The sequence below is a fragment of the Chenopodium album genome, chromosome 5, assembly GCF_948465745.1.
Source record: "Chenopodium album chromosome 5, dcCheAlbu1.1, whole genome shotgun sequence".
NCBI classification, from domain to species: Eukaryota; Viridiplantae; Streptophyta; class Magnoliopsida; order Caryophyllales; family Amaranthaceae; genus Chenopodium; species Chenopodium album.
In genome coordinates, this window is record NC_137838.1 from 55,986,792 (window position 1) to 56,006,346 (window position 19,555).

At 36.0% G+C, this 19,555-nt stretch overlaps 2 pseudogenes; both read left to right on the forward strand.

The window, feature by feature from the left end:
- Positions 1 to 6,980: 6,980 nt before the first annotated feature.
- On the forward strand, positions 6,981 to 7,298 carry LOC145632920 (putative mitochondrial protein AtMg00820 pseudogene; annotated as a pseudogene).
- A 2,527-nt stretch (positions 7,299 to 9,825) lies between these two features.
- On the forward strand, positions 9,826 to 12,006 carry LOC145632921 (pectinesterase pseudogene; annotated as a pseudogene).
- The last annotated feature ends 7,549 nt before the right edge of the window (positions 12,007 to 19,555 follow it).

Genomic DNA, 19,555 nt, shown 5'->3' on the forward strand with positions numbered 1-19,555 from the left:
TTTTAAATCAGCCTTTTGTCCCTTTAAATAGAGACTATGATCGTGACATTTTAGGGAAGCAGTACAAAAAATCTTCCTAGGAAAAGACAATAAAACTGCTGAAAAAGACGCTTGTAGTAGTACCACAAACACACAAAATTTAAGATGAAAAACATCTCTTCTTGCAGCACTTTTGTGCACAACAATCCACTATTACTTGAGCATGAGTAGAACCATATTGGTGCAGCAGCAGCTTGGAGCAGCAACCGCATACACACTTGCAGCAGTTTCGTATTAATAAAATCATGTAAGTGTTTCCTTTACCTATTGTTTGTTACGAGTGGTAGCTCCTTTTCCTAAGGGTAACCATTACTCCTCATTTGTTACCTTTCTTGATTCGAAGATAACAAAATCCTTTTCTTTCTCATTTGTTTCCATTTCGTTTCCTTAGTCATACCAAACAACTAATAATGGTAAAACTTACCCTTTTGCTGTCTAATTTGCTTCCATTCCATTTCCTTTCCTAATTTTATATCATTCCCCCCTTTCCCCCTATTGAGCTTTGCCATGCTCCATTCCCGGACTAAGAAGATAGGGAAAGAGCTTAGGTAGCATCTATTACCTTTGTTGCTTCCCCCGAAGGTGCTTGAGAGGGGGTAATTTTCCTTTGTAAAGCAATTTTATTTATTTTAAATTAATTACCTTCTATGTCTCTCTTTTGGCTTTCTTTCCTCTCTTCAAAACCCTTTCATTTCTCATCCCCTTGCTCTAGCCAAACCAAGAATGGAAAAGAAGTCCTTTTACTCCCGTGTAGAGGCTATTAGGTCTTGTTCCTTTTCATTTATTTTCAGTTTAGGCCAGTTTGGTTTAACCCAACTTAGGGCATGTTCACATTTACTGAGCTGATTGGAGCTAAACTGAACTGAATTGAAATTAAGCTGAAGTGAATAGACCCTTAGTTCAATATTCTAATTCAGTTCATTTCAGTTCAGCTCATTAGAATAGAGCTTTAACCAAGCGGGAGATTCCCTTAGGATTTATGGGGTGTTTGGTATTAATATTGAAAATTGAGTAGACAAGAAACAAACAAGAGAGAGGAAATGAATCATTTAAATGTTATTTTTTCATTTGTTTGGTTTAACCTTGAAAATGAATCACTTAAACCTATCTCCTTTCATTTATGTTTGTGGACAATAAGGGTAATTGTTACCTTAGGCTTTAGAGAGATAACGCTGAAACCATTACACATTAGGTAATGGTACTGTGACCCACACCTTATAACCAGGTACTACAATAATGGAAAATTTGATGAATTCATTTCCAACCCAAGAAAGACCCTTACCATTATGCTTTTAGTGAATATGATACCTTCTATTCTACGGAGTATTAATTAAGCGAAGATTTCATTGGGAATTAGTGAATAAAATACCTTCTATTCACTTAATCAAGCGGCCGGAGCTAGGATTCCCTTAGGAATTTAGTGAATGTGAAAACTATTGAAGCATCTGAGTACAGCCACCCATTTCCACCTTGATAGAATTAGCTTGCCTAGTCAGCAGTTAGTTATAACTAAATGATTCAAGAAACTTCCTCTATAACAAACTTCTTGCTTATTGTAATAGCTAGTATATAAGTCCTTTAGCTGAGCTCACACTTTTGTAATGATCAGAATATTCTTTTCTTCTCTCTAAGATCAATACAATTCTCTTCTTTCTCTCTCTAAAAGCTTCGTGTTCTTCAAGTTTGATGATTATCAACATGGTATCAGAGCTAGCAACTGGATTTCTTCTGTGATTCCTGCTATTAATTCAGGCATTTCTTCCTTTCTTTTCGTTAGATTTCCTTCATTTCTTCTGCAATTTTTTGATCGATTTCTCTGTTTGATCATCTCATTTTTGCTGCATATTTTTTCCGATTTGCTGTTCATTTTGATTCAATGGCAAATCCTCAGACTCAAAACAATGTTCAAACTCTTAATTCGAATCCTGCTAGTGTATATTTTCTTCATCCTTCAGAAAATCCTGCTACTCCTCTAGTTTCTGTGAAGTTTAATGGTGATTGTTACAATGAATGGCAACGCAGTATGATCATTGCATTTGCAGTAAAAATAAGTTAGGTTTCATTGATGGAACTCTTGCTAGGCGTCCAGATACAAATCTGCTTGAGAGTCAGGCCTGGGATAGGTGTAATGCCATGATTATTGCCTATATTTTGAATTCTCTTGATCCTAATATTGCTAGAAGTGTTCTATACTTTAATACAGCCAGAGAAATCTGGAAAGATCTTGAGGATCGTTATTCTCAGAGTTTAGGTGCTCAGTTGTATTCATTACAGACAGAATTTGAGTGATATGTCACAAGGATCTACCAGTGTAGCAGAGTTTTTCACTGCTATTAAGGCTCTTTGGGATCAGATCTCTGGCATTAATCCTATTCCAACTTGTTCTTGTGGTAAATGTACTTGCAATCTGACTCAGAAATTCTTCAAACAGCAGCAGGATGAGAGATTGATTCAGCTGTTGATGAAGTTGGATGGAAAATACATAAATGTCAGAACCAATATTCTAATGATGCAGCCCTTACCTAATGTTTCTCTAGCCTATAGGCTTCTTATTCAGGAAGAAAAGCAAAGGAATGTCAGTTTATTAGCTGAGAACACAGTAAATTCTAGCACTATGGCTTTTGCTGCAGATAATAGAAGAACTGATCAGATCCAGGGCAATAGAATTATTGAGGTCAGACCTCAGTTTTCTAATACTTGGAATAGAAATTCACATCATCAGACTCAAGGATTCAATTCTGGACAGCAACAACAAAGCTATAATTCTAGTTTTGGAAGAGGAATTAATAATACCAGAAGATTCTCTTCTCTTTTCTGTGATTACTGTAAATTGAATGGTCACACTGTTGAGAGATGTTATAAAATTCATGGCTATCCAAATGCCAATCCAGGCTATAAAGGCAAGGGAAGGAAAGTTGCTGCAATTGTTTATAGTGATGATGCAGATGATAATTCTGAACAAGCTGTTGAGACTACTCATCTCTCTGCTCAGCAGTACAACAAATTTATTGAAGTCATGAATTCTCAGACACATGATCAGTCTTCTCCCTCCACTGAGTCTGTGAATGCACAGAATCTTGTGCATTCAACTTACAGCTCAGCTCACATGGCAGGTACTTGTCTTCTCTCTTACTCTAATTCTAAGTGGATTATTGATTCAGGAGCTACAGATCACATTTGTTGCAACATTGATCTATTTCATTCTTTTGAGAAATTTACTAAGTCACCAAACACTATTACTGTTGCTAATGGTAAAAGTGTGAAAATAGAACATATTGGTCTAATCAGGTTCCAAAATGGCTTAGAGTTGAAGAATGTTCTTCATGTTCCAGATTTTACATTCAACTTGATCAGTACACACAAGTTGTGTAAAGATCTTAATTGTGAGATCAAGTTTACTCATGATACTTGCTTGGTCCAGGATCTTTCCCAGGACAGTACACTTGTTCTTGGTAAATTGGACTCTGGACTTTATGCATTTGGAAAAGAAAATAGTGTTCATGAGAAGAGACATGAACCAGAACCTGCAATTGCTGATGCAACTCTTTTAAATAAATCTGAAGAGGCAAAGTTATGGCATCTTCGTTTAGGGCATCTTCCTTTTGGCAAGATTCATCATGTGATTAATGTTGTTTCTAGTTGTTCTGTTCCTGATACTATTTGTCAGGTCTGCCCTAAGGCAAAACAAACTAGAATTCCATTTCCTAGTAGTAGTAATAAGTCTACTAGAAGCTTTGAATTGTTGCACATTGACACTTGGGGTCCATATAAAGTCTCTACACATGATGGTTGTAGTTTATTTCTGACTATTGTAGATGATTTTTCAAGACATACTTGGACTGTTCTTTTGAAGTCTAAGAGTAGTGCTGTCAATGTACTTGATAATTTTGTTGCAATGATATATAATCAATTTCATACTTCTGTCAAGTACATTAGATCAGATAATGCCAAGGAGCTATGTGAAGGACCTGTTCTACAGATTTACAATAAGTATGGCATTTTGCATCAGAGAAGTTATTCTGATACACCTCAGCAGAATGGGGTGGTTGAGAGGAAACATAGGCATCTTTTAGAGACTGCAAGGGCCTTATATTTTCAGTCTAATGTTCCTGTCTATCTTAGGGGTGAATGTTTTCTTTGTGCTACACATCTTATTGTAGGCGTCGCTCGAAGTGCGCCTACGTAAAAGCATGGTGTGAATATGCTTGGCACTCATAGGAAGTGGGAATTGACATGTACGATTAGGGACACGATTAGGGACAAGGAAAGTAGGGAGCCGCCAACAAGTTTTTAAGGAACTTGTAAACCGTTCACGGATCATTTAAGGCAACCACGATTAAGGGACAACGATAGGCAACAACGATTGACCCGTGAAGGTTACACCCCATTCATAATCCATGAGATTACTAACTCCATATGGTTCGGAACGAAAGGAGGATCGGGGATGATGGTACGAAGTGAGTCATGGAGTCACATTCGCCCGTATTGGCCTCTACTCGATTCTTATTGTGAAAAGTATTCCTGTGATCTCAAAGGCATACAAACAAAATATTCAATTTGCTCCAAACTATTATTATGCTAAATTGGTTGAATATTAATGCAACATATAATTCTATAATATTGGTGATCACTTGATTAAATAACAAGATTAAAAAGGAACCTAAACCGGTTGTCCAAATTATCTTATTATGCGTGATTTTCAATTACATATTCCCTTTACATGCAATATGGTGATCAATAAATAATAATACAACAAAACATTAATATTGGAAGCAATATAACAATAATAGCGTTAGTCAAATCAAATAATAATAGCCTTAATCATGATACTAGCAATATAAAATAAAATAAGTAATTAAAATAATTACTCACATTCCGCGCGTTCCTTTAAATTGCTACATCATGAATAAAATGTTTGTAACTTCAATAAATACAAATCAAATGGAAATAATTAAATTAAATAAAAGGTAGAGTTGATTTGGTCCAAACCCTCAGTCAATTATACCTTTCACGCCTTGGTTTCAGTATAGAACTTCGGGTATTATATGGACTCCTTGGAGTGCTTAGGGGAATTGTTATGGAAGAATAAGAAGGCTAGAAATTAGGTTAAAGAGGGAGAAGAGAATGATTTTAGGTGTAAGGTGAGAGAGAATGATATTTGGTGGAAAAGAGAGGAAGAGAGAAGGATTAGATGATCAAGCTTGTTGATGATTGAAAAAGGGGAGATATGACCTCTATTTATAGGAAAAAAGAGGGGTCGAATCAAGAAAAGATAAGAATTCGAATCGGATAAAACTCTTGCGATAGACAGCAGTTTTTGCGGTTTTTGTTTTTATCATATCTTTTGATCCAGAAATCGGAATAAGATGAATAAGATATCGTTGGAAAGCTCTTGAAGTCTACTTTCTAACCCAATCATAATCAGATTAAAAATATTTTGTAGAATAAAAGATATGGCCGAAATAAAGGGACGGTATCAGTTTTGGATAGAGTTTCGTATTTCTTTCATATCTTTTTCGTTATACCTCGGAATTAATATTATAATATATCATTGGAAAGATAATTTCAAGAGCTATCCAACCATCTAAGAATCAGATAAAAACAGTGAGGAACGAAAATAATTTCTGACTATCTTTGAACGTCTCTCAATTCGAATCGAATTACTAGAGGAGTTTTATTCTATTTCAAACTCTTTAATCTTATCTTTTCAAAAAGGATAATTAAGATCTTTTAGAAGCTTATAGAAGCTTCCAATTAATCTTAATTGGATTAGGAGTGGGATTAAATCCTTTGGACCCTCCACATGATCATTGGGTCGTAGGTAAGGTGGGCTTAGGTTCGGTTTGGACTCAGTTTAGTATTTTAGCCATAACTTATTCGTTATAACTCGGATTTGGGCTTATAATATATCGTTGGAAAGCTCTTTTCAAGCCCCATCCAACCATTTAACCATTGGACCCAGATTATGGACCAAAATAAACCGGTCTAAACGTTTTTATAAAAAGGACACGAAATAAATTATTTTGGGTTTAAAGGCACGAAAAAGAGGAAAATAAGTTATGGTTTGGTGAAATGGGTTAGGAATTGGGTTGGTTTATGAAATGTATTGGGTAGAAACATGCATTTAAGCACTCCAAAGATTAAATACTCAACCCGACCAATAACGGCGGTGAAAGGTGTTCATCATCGGGTTTGGTTTTGAGGAGACATTTTTAGGTGTCTACACTTATTAATAGAGAATGCCTCTGAGTTCTATTGAGTTTTGCACACCTTATGAAAAGATACATGGACAAAAACCCAATCTGGATCATCTTAGGGTATGTGGCTACCTATGCTATGTATCTACACTCAAAGTCAACAGAAGCAAATTTGATCCTAGAGCAGAACCTTGTATTTTTCTTGGTTATCCACCTAACCAGAAAGCTTATAAGGTCATGTCTTTGGAGACAAGGAAATTCATCATATCTAGGGATGTTTACTTTCATGAGAAACATTTACCCTATCATTCTTCTGCAACTCAAACACCAGCACCTATTTTTCTACCAATAGCCACCCCAAATACACCTGATTCTTCTCAAATCATTCCTGATCCCTTTCTCTTTTCTACAGATCCAGAATCTCCACCAAACACAATTCCAAATACTCTTTCTACCACACCTTCTATTTCACCTGTTTCTTCTCCTCAAACCTCAGCTCCTCAAAATATCCCAAACACTATTTCTTCTCCATCTCCACCATTAAGACAATCCTAAAGGCCTCACAAAACTCCATATTGGCATAAAGATTATGTCACAGCCACTTCTATCAGCTCTCATTGGTGTAATGTTGTTAACTACACTGATCTGCCTATTTCTATGCAAGCATTTATTTCCCAGACAGCTACTATTACAGAACCTTGTAGTTATTTTGAGGCTGCTCAAGATCAGGGCTAGATAAATGCTATGCAAACTGAGATACAAGCATTGGAAAGAAATGGAACTTGGGAACTATGTTCTCTTCTTAAGGGAAAGAAAGCTATTGGGTGTAAGTGGGTTTACAAGGTGAAACTCAAATCTGATGGGACTGTTGAGAAACTTAAAGCAAGACTGGTTGCTAAGGGATATACTCAGGTCTTTGGAATAGATTTTGATGAGAATTTTTCACCAGTAGTCAAAATGGCTACAATTAGATGTCTCTTGGCTCTTGCTGCTAGTAAAGGATGGAGTTTGCATCAGTTAGACATCAATAATGCATTTCTTCATGGAGATTTGCATGAATAAATTTATATGAAGATGCCTAATCCTCACAACCTTGTATGCAAGCTTAAGAAATCTCTCTATGGCCTTAAGCAAGCTTCAAGGCAGTGGTTTGCTAGGTTAACTCTTGAGCTTGAAAAGTTGGGTTTCAAGAAGTCTCTGTATGATTATTCTTTATTTCTCAAACAGAATGATCCTGATATTATTATTTTAGCAGTCTATGTTGATGATATTGTTGTGACTGGTACAAATAATGAAGCTATTTTGGCTCTGAAGACTCATTTGCATTCTGTTTTCAGCATCAATGATCTAGGTATTTTACACTATTTCCTTGGTATTGAAGTTGTTCATTTACCTCAAGGAATAATTCTTACTCAGAGAAAATTCTCTAAGGAATTGATAAGTGAATCTGGTTTTGATGTGTCTAAGGTTGCTAAAACACCTCTTCCACAAAACCTGAAACTTTTAGCAGATCAAGGAGATTTTTGTTCTGATCCTTCTTTATACAGGCAACTGGTGGGAAAGCTGAATTTCCTCACACATACAAGACCAGATCTGTCTTTTGATGTTCAATGCTTAAGTCAATTTATGCATCAGCCAAGAATTCAGCATATGCAAGCTTTGCATCATGTCCTGAGGTATGTTGCTTATACTCTAGGACAAGGGATTCTACTCCAGGCAACAGCTCAACTCACTCTCAAAGCTTACTCAGACTCAGATTGGGGGTCCTGTCCTAATAGCAGAAGGTCAGTGACAGGTTATATCATGCTTCTTGGTAATTCCCCAATTTCATGGAAATCCAAGAAGCAAGGAATTGTCTCTATGTCATCTGCAGAGGCAGAATACAGAGCTATGGCTGCAGCCTCTACTGAAGTTACTTGGTTGGTTAGACTTCTTACAAAATTAGGCATTGTTGATTTGAAGCCTGTCAAATTGTCTTGTGACAATCAATCTGCAATTCAGATTGGAAAGAATCCAGTGATGCATGAGAGGACTAAACACATTGAGCTGGACTGCCATTTCACTAGAGGGAAGGTTTTGGAGGGTCTGATTGAGCTGTCTTATCTTCCTTCTCATGAACAGTTGGCTGATCTGTTTACAAAGACTTTGCCTGTCTATCAGCACAATTATCTGAGCTCCAAGCTAGGCTTAGTTGATTCCACCACCCCTAGCTTGAGGGGGGGGGGGGGTACTGAAGCATCTGAGTACAGCCAGCTATTTCCACCTTGATAGAATTAGCTTGCCTAGTCAGCAGTTAGTTATAACTAACTGATTCTAGAAACTTCCTCTATAACAAACTTCTTGCTTATTGTAATAGCTAGTATATAAGTCCTTTAGCCGAGCTCACACTTTTGTAATGATTAGAATATTCTTTTCTTCTCTCTAAGATCAATACAATTCTCTTCTTTCTCTCTCTAAAAGCTTCGTGTTCTTCAAGTTTGATGATTATCACCAAAAACTTTTATTCTATTGATCCGGTAAGATAGTCATCTTATTAGAGAATGACTTTTTTATTATCATGATTCTTAATTACTTCTTCCGTTTATATATAGTTGCAATACTTCCCTAAAATGGAAATGTCAAAATAGTTGCAACACACCATAATTGGAAAGTATTTTATGTCAAAAGTTTGTACTATTATTTTTATATAATCTCATGACCTACTAAATTATAATCTTTAACAATCTATCTCCATTATTTTAAGTGTTTTAAATCACATAAGACCTACTTTTCTTAAATACCGTGAAAAAGGGTGTGTTGCAAGTATCAAAAAATGGAGGAAGTATATCATTTTTTTCTACTGAGTTTCAATTACAAAATGAACCTACTATATTTAGATACAATTTTTTTTTTTTTTAAAAAAGAGTAGATTTAGCAACTTAATTAAACAATTTTTGTCAAAAAAAAACTTAATTAAACAAGAAATATACCAAGTAAACTTATATTTTTTGGGACATTGGCTACGAATTGAACATTAATGATTAATTATAAATGGATAGGATGTAGTTTGGGTATTAAACATAATTTCTACATAAATTTTTGTAAAAATAAATAAATAAAAATGTAAACTTTACTTCTAAATTTATGTCCTAAATTGAAGAAGAAGACTAAAAACAACAGTTTGGAGATGATATTAAAGTCAATGTAAGTGTATCAATCAAATTTGGCAATACATAAAAATATCTTTTTATCTTGTCATATAGTTGAATTTAATTTGTTTGCTAACTTTGGAGTAACACCAAAACATAGATGTAAATAGGGAATAATTTTAGATAAACATCACAACACATCAACAAAATTCTGTAATAGTTGAAACAATGAATGGATACATATATCGCGAACAACTATTCTTACGTAAGTGTAACCTTGTTGGATTCAATTACAACTATCAAATTTGTTGTTCAATTTTCAACCACCCATTTTATCTTCATCTTTTTTTGTAAGTATATATAATTCTTAAACTTGACTACTTTGAATTTTACTACTTTAATTCTCTCCTAAACCATTCTTAAATATTTCAAAACTAACCCTAACCACACAAGTCTTAAAAATGATACCAAATAAGAATGCAAAGAAGGAAAAGATTGCTCAATATTTTGCCTTTTTCTTGTTGTTGATCGAAACGGTAGCGGCATTGGTGGTTGGTATGCAAACCTACCACCATCACCACCACGAGCCCGATACCGATACCGAACCTTATAACAATAATGAAGAGCTAGCCACATCAAATAAAGCCATCCAATCTCTTTGTAATCCAACACATTACAAAAAAACATGTATTGGAACCCTTAATTCGGCTGCTAGCAACACAAGTGACCCAATGAATCTATTGAAGTTAGCTTTCAATGCAACAAAGAAAGAACTTTTGGATACTATTAACAAGTTCTCCAATTTACATGTACCAAAAGATGATCCAAGAGCAATCCAAGGGCTTGAAATTTGCAAAGAATTAGTCGAAAACTCGGTGAATGATTTAGAGAGATCAATGAATTCTGTGAATGGCATTGAATTGAAAGAATTAGACCAATTGATGGATAATCTTAAGGTATGGATTAGTGGGGCTTTAACGTACCAAGAAACTTGTTTTGATGCATTTGAAAATTCGACTAGTAATGTAGGACAAATTATGAAGAATTTATTAAAGACTTCAAAGGAGCTTATTAGTGATACTTTAAGCATTGTTTCTACGCTAAGCTCATTGAAAAGTTCCTTTGATGTTAAGCGTGTGTTTCATCACCGTCGTTTGATGGATGACTCGAAACCTAAGGTTGCAGCTGAATCGCAAAAACTCCCTGCTTGGATTAATGATCAAAGACGCCATATCATGAAGCTTCCAACAACGAAAATTCGTCCTAATGTGACCGTGGCTTTGGATGGGAGTGGACAATATAAGACTATTATGGAAGCGATAAATCGAGTTCCTAATAACAATGTGGAGGCATTTGTGATCTATATTAAGGAAGGAGTATATAAGGAGCATGTTATTGTTGATAAGAGTAAGACTAATGTTATATTTATTGGTGATGGACATAGCAAAACCAAGATCACCGGAAATAAGAACTTTGTTGATGGTTATCAAACGTTCAAAACTTCAACTGTTGGTAAGAATCTATTATAGTAGTATTTTGTTACAATAAATACATTTACCTTCAAAATGTGTTATAATTTAATTATTGTACACAATGTTCTATGTAAAACCACAAACGTTTCTAGTTTCTAAAAAATATAATTATGTGTTTTATTAGTTTTAAATTAGTCTCTATCAACAAAAAATTAAAAAAATTAAAATTAAAATAGTCTCTTTGACTATTATATAATGCATTGTTCATCCTATTAGTAATAACATGTTCAATTAAATCTTATTAGTACTAATGGTTAATAAGGTTTGTCTAACGTGTGTTTATGGGCATATTCTAAGAAAACAAAGACAAAATAGAAAGTATAATACGAATAAATCATTTTCTTTTCTTTTATTTTGACAAATTGGTTTAAAGTCCTTGTATAATATGATCTTGATGTTAATTTTGAAAAAAAAATACATAATTTTATTGCAGATATCATAGGTGATGGTTTCATGGCCAAGGACATAGGCTTTGAGAACTCAGCAGGACCAACAAAGCATCAAGCAGTGGCAATACGCGTAGTATCCAATTTCTCTACCTTCTACAACTGTCGTTTTGATGGATACCAAGACACTCTTTACGCGGTAAGATCACGTCAATTTTACCGTCATTGCACCATTACTGGCACAATAGATTTCATCTTCGGAGATGCAATGGCTATTAGAAAACCATTAGAAAATCAACAATGTATTGTAACGGCCCAAGGCCGACTACAATCCGATGGTCCAGGTGCATTTATCCTTCAAAATTGCACCATTACCGCGGACCCTGATTATTACCTAGTTGAAGATAAAAATAGGGCTTTCTTAGGCCGACCATGGAAGGATTATTCTCGAACTATTATCATGCAATCATTCATCGATGAAGCCATTCATTATGAAGGTTGGGCTCCATGGTCCGGTGATTTTGGGCTAGATACTTTGTTTTACGTCGAATTTGAAAATAGAGGGCCTGGTGCAGCCAAAGAAAAGAGAGTGAAATGGAATGGTGTCAAGCAGTTAAGTTCAGCCCAAGTTCAAGATTTTACTATTAGTAAATTTTATGTAAATGCTAGCTCTTGGCTTAATACCACTGGAGTGCCACACTACTCCACCATGCTTAATATTTAAGGGTTTTATTTATTTATTTTGTTTAGGAGTCACAATTACTGTACAAAGTTATACTTCGAGTAGCTGGTGTTAGTTAAATGATTTTAATTTTTTTTTATTATTTTTTTAAATTATTTTGTTCTTCTTCTTTTTTTTTATTATTTATTATTATTATTATTATTATTATTATTTTAACCTGATTTCATATCATTCTAACATGGGAAAAAAAGAGTACTTTGAAACAATTAGAGCTTGTTAGATATTCTCTAAATAATATCGAAAAAAGCAATTGTTTACTCATGACATTAGGGAGACATTAGTATTGTGTATTATTTTGTTGTTACTCTACTCTTCATTTTATGCAAATAAAACTATGCAAATAGTGGAGTTTGATTGATTAAAAGTGAATATAGAAAGAAGGTGATGAATTTTAGTTAATTAACACTATGTTTGGATAGAGAGAAATGGGGGAAAAGGAAGAGAAGACAAAATGAAGGATGGATCTTTCTTTGTTTTGATACCTAATGCAAGGAGAGAAAAGGAGGGCATTTGAATGATTCATTTTCTTTCCCCTTTTAATAAACCAAATCTCTCCATTGTTGGAGAGATTTTTAGAAGGATAATGAAAGGTCACCTTCTCCCTCACCCCACCTCACCTCCCCTTCCCTTCCCTCTTTTTCCTTCCCCTCCCTTTCCCTTTAATTTTGCTATCCACATATAGTATAAAAGTGTATTTTACCTTCCACTATGTTTGGATAACAATAGTGAAGAGAAAAGGATAAGAAGGAAAAAGAGGGAGGGGAACGGGAGGTGAGGTGAGGTGAGGGAGAAGGTCACCTTCCATTTTGCATCCAAATATCTCCAACAATGGAGGGATTTGCTTGGTTTATTAACACTTTGTTTGGATAAAATAAAATGGGAGAAAAAGAAGGAAAGAGAAAGAGAGGGTGACAAACTCGCTTGTTTTGGTAAATGATTGAGAGAAGGAAGGGAAACAAGAGGGAGAGATTCATTTCCGTTCCCTCTCTTTTTAATAAGCAAAATCTCTCCAAAATTGGAGAGATTTGGAAGGAAAATGAAGCTCACATCCCCCTCCTTTTCTTTCCCCTTACCTTCCTCCTATTTTTCTCCCCCTCCTTTCCTTCCTTGCTATCCAAACAAAGCGTTAAAAAAAAAAGAAAAATTGATCCTTTTAATTCCATCCCCTGCCCTCCTTACATTAGATATCCAAACAAAGGAGGATGCATCCCTCCTTTTCTCATCTTTTATTTTCCCTCAATTTCTTTCTATCTAAACATAGTGTTTGTGAAGTCAAGTGCAACAAAGGATCTTTCATTCACTCCAAAATAAATTCTAAATGAAATATTAGTAAGTATAGTTAGGGGCATGTGATTAGATGGATGAGAGAAAAAGTGAGAACCAAATAGCTGGTTAATAAAGTTGCCAAATTTTCTACCAAATTTTTAAGAGGGTACAATTTCCTTCCTAAAGTTAGAAAATTGAAATTTCAACCAAATTTTAAATTTAACTCCATCATTTGCACATCAAAGATCCACCTTGTAAATACAGGAGCACTTTTGAAAAGAAAATTCTACACAAACATCATACTCAACGAACAACATCATCATCATCCAAAATTTACACTTCAGCATCTACTAGTGAACTACTGTCCAACATCCTCTAAAGCCACCACAAAACCCACAATATACTGCACAATCACACCCACCACAAAACCCAAAACCACAAACCCAAACCCACAACCCAATAAGAAGAGAATAGAAAGAGGAGAGATAGGAGGTATGTAGTTAAGTCGAGTTTGCCGGTAGGATATGAGGTAGGGCTGAGCAAACCTATCTTAAATCCGATAATCCGATCCAAAATCAAATTCGGATTGGAAAACTGATCCGAAAAAATCAGATATCGGATCGGATATCCGAAAAAATTACTTTTCCTTTTTTATTTCTAACATTACATACTGAGTATAAAATCTAAAAAACTCCCATCGAGGCAAAGAGGCAAAATCCATACCTAATTATATTCCCTAAAACCCATACTCCTAGTCCCCCACCGCCTCTCTCTCTCTCTCTCGCTTTCTCTTCTTTCCTCTCTCCTCTTAGATCTCAAATCTCCTCCTCTAGCAGCGGTTTCTTCGTCCTTCTCACGTCTGCTTCACTCTTGCTCACTCTCTTGGCTGCTCCACCAGTGACTTCAGTCTCTTGCTCTCATGGTTTGCTCATGATTCGCGGCTTCACTCTCTCGCTCTCATAGTTGCTCCACTAGTGGCGGAAGCTCATCGGCCATTCATTCTCACTTCGTCTCACTAGACGCTCACATGATATCTATACTTCTTTCTGATCAAGTTTTTTCATTTTATATGGTTCTAAATGACTTGTTCAATATATAAATCTTACTATTTTCTAGGTTAGTTATTTGATTTTAGATTTTGATTTTATACCAAATTATTTTTTGGTTTTTATCATTTAGTGTTTTTTTTTTTGTTTTTTTTATTTTTTTAATTTTTTTTAGAATGTGTTAAATCTATAATTTTAGATTCTGAATTATCATTATATTTTTTGAAATTTATTGGGATTATTTGATTTAAATAATATGAATAATTGTAGCTTGTAATTAAGTTTGATTTTGCAGTCAAGATGAATTCTATAATTTAACGATATTATTCACTGTTATGCAATTTATTCCAATAAAAAACCTTTATTATTAAAATGGTCGGATATTGGATATCCGAACTATCCGATCTAAAACTTTCGGATATTTGAAAAACTTCGGATCGGATACAAATATCAAATATTTGAGATTTTTAATACGAATATATGATCCGAAATCCAAATTCGGATCGGATATTCGATCCATGCTCACCCCTAATATGATGTTGTACAAGATGGAGGAGAGATAGATAGATGTGGTGGTAGTTGTTGAAAGTTGGTTGTGGTGGCAATTAAAACTTAATGGCAGCTTAGAAGGGGAGAATGTAGGTGGGTGGTGGTGGTGGTTGTGGTGTCGGGTTTATGATGGAGAGGAGAGAGTGGATGAGGGTGGTGAAGAAATCGTGAAGAGAGAGAAATAAGATAGTTAAGGTAAGGGTGCTTCTTAAGTGAGTCGAGCCTCAACTTTGCTTAACTCGGCTCGTGTTCATTTACATTTATTCGAACTTGAGCCGAGCACAAACTTTAAAGAGTGGTGTTTTGACCGAGTTGAGTTTTGACCAAGCGTTGTGATGATTCTATTTTATATATAATTTTATTCCCCGTCCCATGGTAATATTTGTGCATAATTGAGATCCGCGAAGCTATTTTTACTACTAATATACGTTTTCTAGTGTTTTTGTAGAGTTGGTATTATTTTATAGGAATTTGCAGAAATATGACAATTCCCGAGCTTATTGAGCCACTACAAAATATATATTCTTGTTGTTGTCCATATTATGTTTTGCATAAGATTGGTAGTAATTTCCCATTCTACAACTCATTCGGGAAAATGAGATTATTGTGCTTCCGCTTGTGATTGTTTATCAATATTGTGTGCATCTTTCCTAACAAAGTGGTATCAGAGCAGAGGTTTTATTGCTATAGTTTTTTGCATTGTTGAAGAATGGATGATAAATGTGTGCACGAAATGATTTACTTAAATTCTAGTAATTATTCCGTATGAAAAACGAGAATGGAAGATATTATATTAAGGATTCAAATGAACCAATCTTGAATGATGCTAGGCCAAGTGGCAGGGATGATGCTTCTTGGAAGTTTCTTAATCGGAAGGCCATTGCATTGATTCGGCAATTCATTGATCAAAGTGTTTTTTAACATGTAGCAAGTGACACTAGTGCCCATACTTTGTGGAAGAAGCTCGAGTCTATGTATGAGAGGAAGAATGCACTAAACAAAGCCTCACTCATGAGAAGAGTTGTTAAGTTGGAGTAATCGGATGGTCAAAGTGTGATTGAACATCTAAGTGCTTTTTCGGGTTTAGTGAATCAATTGTACTGTCTATAGGGAAATTGGTGTTAGAAGATGAGCTGTAGGCATTACTCCTCCTTAGTTCATTGCCCGACAGTTGGGAAAATCTTATTGTGTCACTTAGTAACTCCGCTTTTGAATGAAAGCTTGCAATGGAGGTTGTGAAGTCAATTTTGATGAATGAAGAATCCCGGTAGAAGGAACATAGATCCTCATTTGTTCATTTGGGGGCTTATGTAGTTGAAAGACAAGGTCGTGGAAGAACTATGATTAGATTTCACGATGGTGAAGATTCTAATTCTAGGGGGAGATTGAGTACAAGGGGACAAGTTGTTTGTTTCTATTGTGATAAACCGGGCCATAAAAAATCTGAGTGTAGAAAATGGAAGCGTGAAAAAGCCAAACAAAGTGTGGAGAAAGGAAAGAAAGGACAACATTATGTGAATGACGAAGATGATGGAAATACTTTGGCTTTTGCAGCTAATGATGATTTGTATTTTGTTGGTGGTGATACTAACCTTGAGATTTCTTATGATGATTGTACTTGGTTCATTGACTCGGGGTCACTGTATCATCTTCCCTCACATTTGGACTTCTTCTCATCATACACTAGAGGTGATTTTGGCTATGCGAAGATGGGGAATGATAAGGTATCCAAGGTTGTTGACTTGGGTACTGTCTATTTGGAGACATCCACTGGTTGTAGGTTGGCTATCAGAAATGTAAGGCATGTTCATGATGTCCGTGTTAGTTTATTCTCCGCCGGAAAGTTTGATGATGATGGTTATGATAGCCACTTTGGTGAAGGTCAATGGAAGCTCACCAAAGGTTCATTGGTCGTGGCTCGAAGAAGAAAGAAAGACAATGGTTGTTTCGTGATGCAAGCTAAGCTATGTGAGAACGGTAATGTGCCAAGTTTACCACCATTGCCACATAAGAAGCTTGATCACATGGTGAAGAAAAATGTCAAATTCCTCCCTAATGGTAACTCTCTTTCTCCTAGTACTGTTCATAGTTGTGTTGATCATAGGGGTAAAGAAGTGAATTTGTGTAGTGGTGATGTGTTGAGTTTATTTCTTGTTGAGCATTTTGCTTGTAAGTCACCACATGTTCCTCGCTTGGTTCGAGATGATGGAAGTTACCGGAATGATAATAGGGTGCACCCACAAGAGGAGAGTGTGAAAGCTATGCGTGATGGGACTAGTGCCTTGCATGAGACATCTACTCATTTGTTTGATCTGGTAAAATTCCTCAAAGGCTTCTTGTTGGCAAAAGAACACCTAAGGGTAAGTGGGTGTTTGCTTTGAGAAGATCACTTCCAAGAGACATGGCACACTTGATTGTGAAAGGTTGTTGTGATTTTTGTCATTGTTGGATTCACGGTGATAAAATCGAGTCCAAAATGATGCATTGTACATTACCTAAGGACAAGCGGAAGGCTTGCAAGAAAACGGGTAATGTAGACTCCTCTTTAGGGGGAGATCGACATGTTTGTACATGTTGTTGGTTGTTCCTCCCTCAAGTAGGAGTGAGGGGAAGATTTTTTTGGGTGTTCCCACCTACTTGGAGAAAGTAGTCCAATTCACTTGGACTAATATAGTGTGGTAAGCCATATGAGTTGTATAGTTTTCGGGGCCATATGAAGAAATAAATGTAGTAAGTCAATATAGGGGTTAAAAATAGAGTAAGTCCAGCTGGAACAAGGGTACACAACAAGACACACAAAAATCCCCCGCACAGAGCAAGGCAGAGAAGGAGAAGGGAAGTTCTCCATAGAAGCTATCACGGTTTTCAACTCGATTGGATAGTCAAATGTTGCTCGATCGTCTCCAAATTTTGACACAAAGTTCTTGCCATTCCAAGCTACATATCCAACGGTCGGATTGTTGTTTTGTGCTCCGGATGTTGGTAATATCTATTTAGCCCTAATCTCTCCATAATTGAGTTTATCCACTCATTAGTGATGTATATGGAGAATGGTTTGTTCTAAACTTGTTGTTTGATGTTGTAAAGCCTCTAGAATTGTTAAGAAAAGGTTAATTTTTTATACCTTAATTTTATTGATTAGTGGAAGGGCTTGGTGCCGGTTTACGGTACTCGTGGTTTTTTCTCGATTTGGGTTCCACGTATATCTTGGTGTGCTTTAATTTTATTGCATTTGAGCTATTTAGATTTTCTTGTTGTGGTCCATATTGTGTTTTCTCAAGATTGGTAGTAATTTCTCATTCTAAAACACGTTCGGGAAAATGAGATCCTTGTGCTTCCGCTTGTGATTAATTGTTTTGTGCATCTTTCCCAACAGAAAGATCTTCATTTTTTTTTGGTTTGGAGAAGGTATGTGACAAGGTGACAAGAGAGTTACTTTGGTGGGCAATGTTAAAGAAATGTATCCCGCGAAGGTACGTGGACTTGGTTAAAGATATGTATCAGGACGTGTCAACGGATGTGAGGACATGTGGAGGGTTGACAAAAGACTTTCCTATTACATTTGGATTACATCAAGGGTCTGCAGTAAGCCGTTTAGTTTTGCAATGATTCTAGATAAAGTAACTAGACCAATTCAAGATCAGGTTCCATGGTGTATGTTGTTTGTGGATGTAATTGTTTTGGTGGATGAAACTAAAAATGGGGTTAATGGCAAGTTGGAGCAATGCAGGCAAAGGTTGGAATCTAGAGGGTTTAAGTTAAGTCGGAATAAGAATGAATATTTGGCATGTCGATTTGGTACTCAGAGGGGACAAGCAAATGATATGGTAAGTTTGGATGGAAAAGACTTGACCATGAGTGAATGTTTTAAATATCTTGGGTCGATCATCCAGAGAAGTGGGGAAATTGATCAAGACGTGGCCCACAGGATTAAGTCAGGGTAGCTTGAATGGAGAACAGCCACGGGAGTATTATGTGACCGAAGCATTCCCTTACAGCTGAAGGGTAAATTCTATAAGACTTCTATACGACCGGTGTTGCTCTATGGTACAGAATGTTGAGCTTCTAAGAAGGAGCATATTAAAAAGATGGAGGTTACAGATGAAATGCGCATGTTAAGGTGGATGTGTGGGAACATTATAAGAGATAGAATAAAAAATGAGGTTATCTACAAGAAAGTAGGTGTGGCAGGCATTGAAGACAAACTAAGGAAAAAAACGCCTGCGTTGGTTTTGGCATGTAAGACAGAGACCCGATGATGCACCGGTGTGAAGATTGGAAGGGTGGGACCATGGGGGGGGGTTAAAGGAGGGAGAGGGAGACCAAAAATGACTTGGTTGGAAGGAGTTAAGAAGAATGAGGTATATGAACTTGCATGAGGATGAAGTATTGGATCTTAAGGGATGGAGGAGGAAGATTTTTGTGGACGACCAGATGAAATAATCATATTTGGTTCATGTAGCCGAACCCATTAATGGGATCTAAGGTTTGGAGGTTGAAGCCTCCTAGAATACTCAAGCGTGTTGATATAATCATAGAGCCACTTCCATGGAAGAATTCTTGAGAGATGCAAATTTAGACCGGCGGCATGGAGGGGGGGTGGGGGAGAAAGCTGATGGTGGAGAAGTGGAGTGAACAATGATGGTGAGGGGGTTCGAATTAGAGAAGTG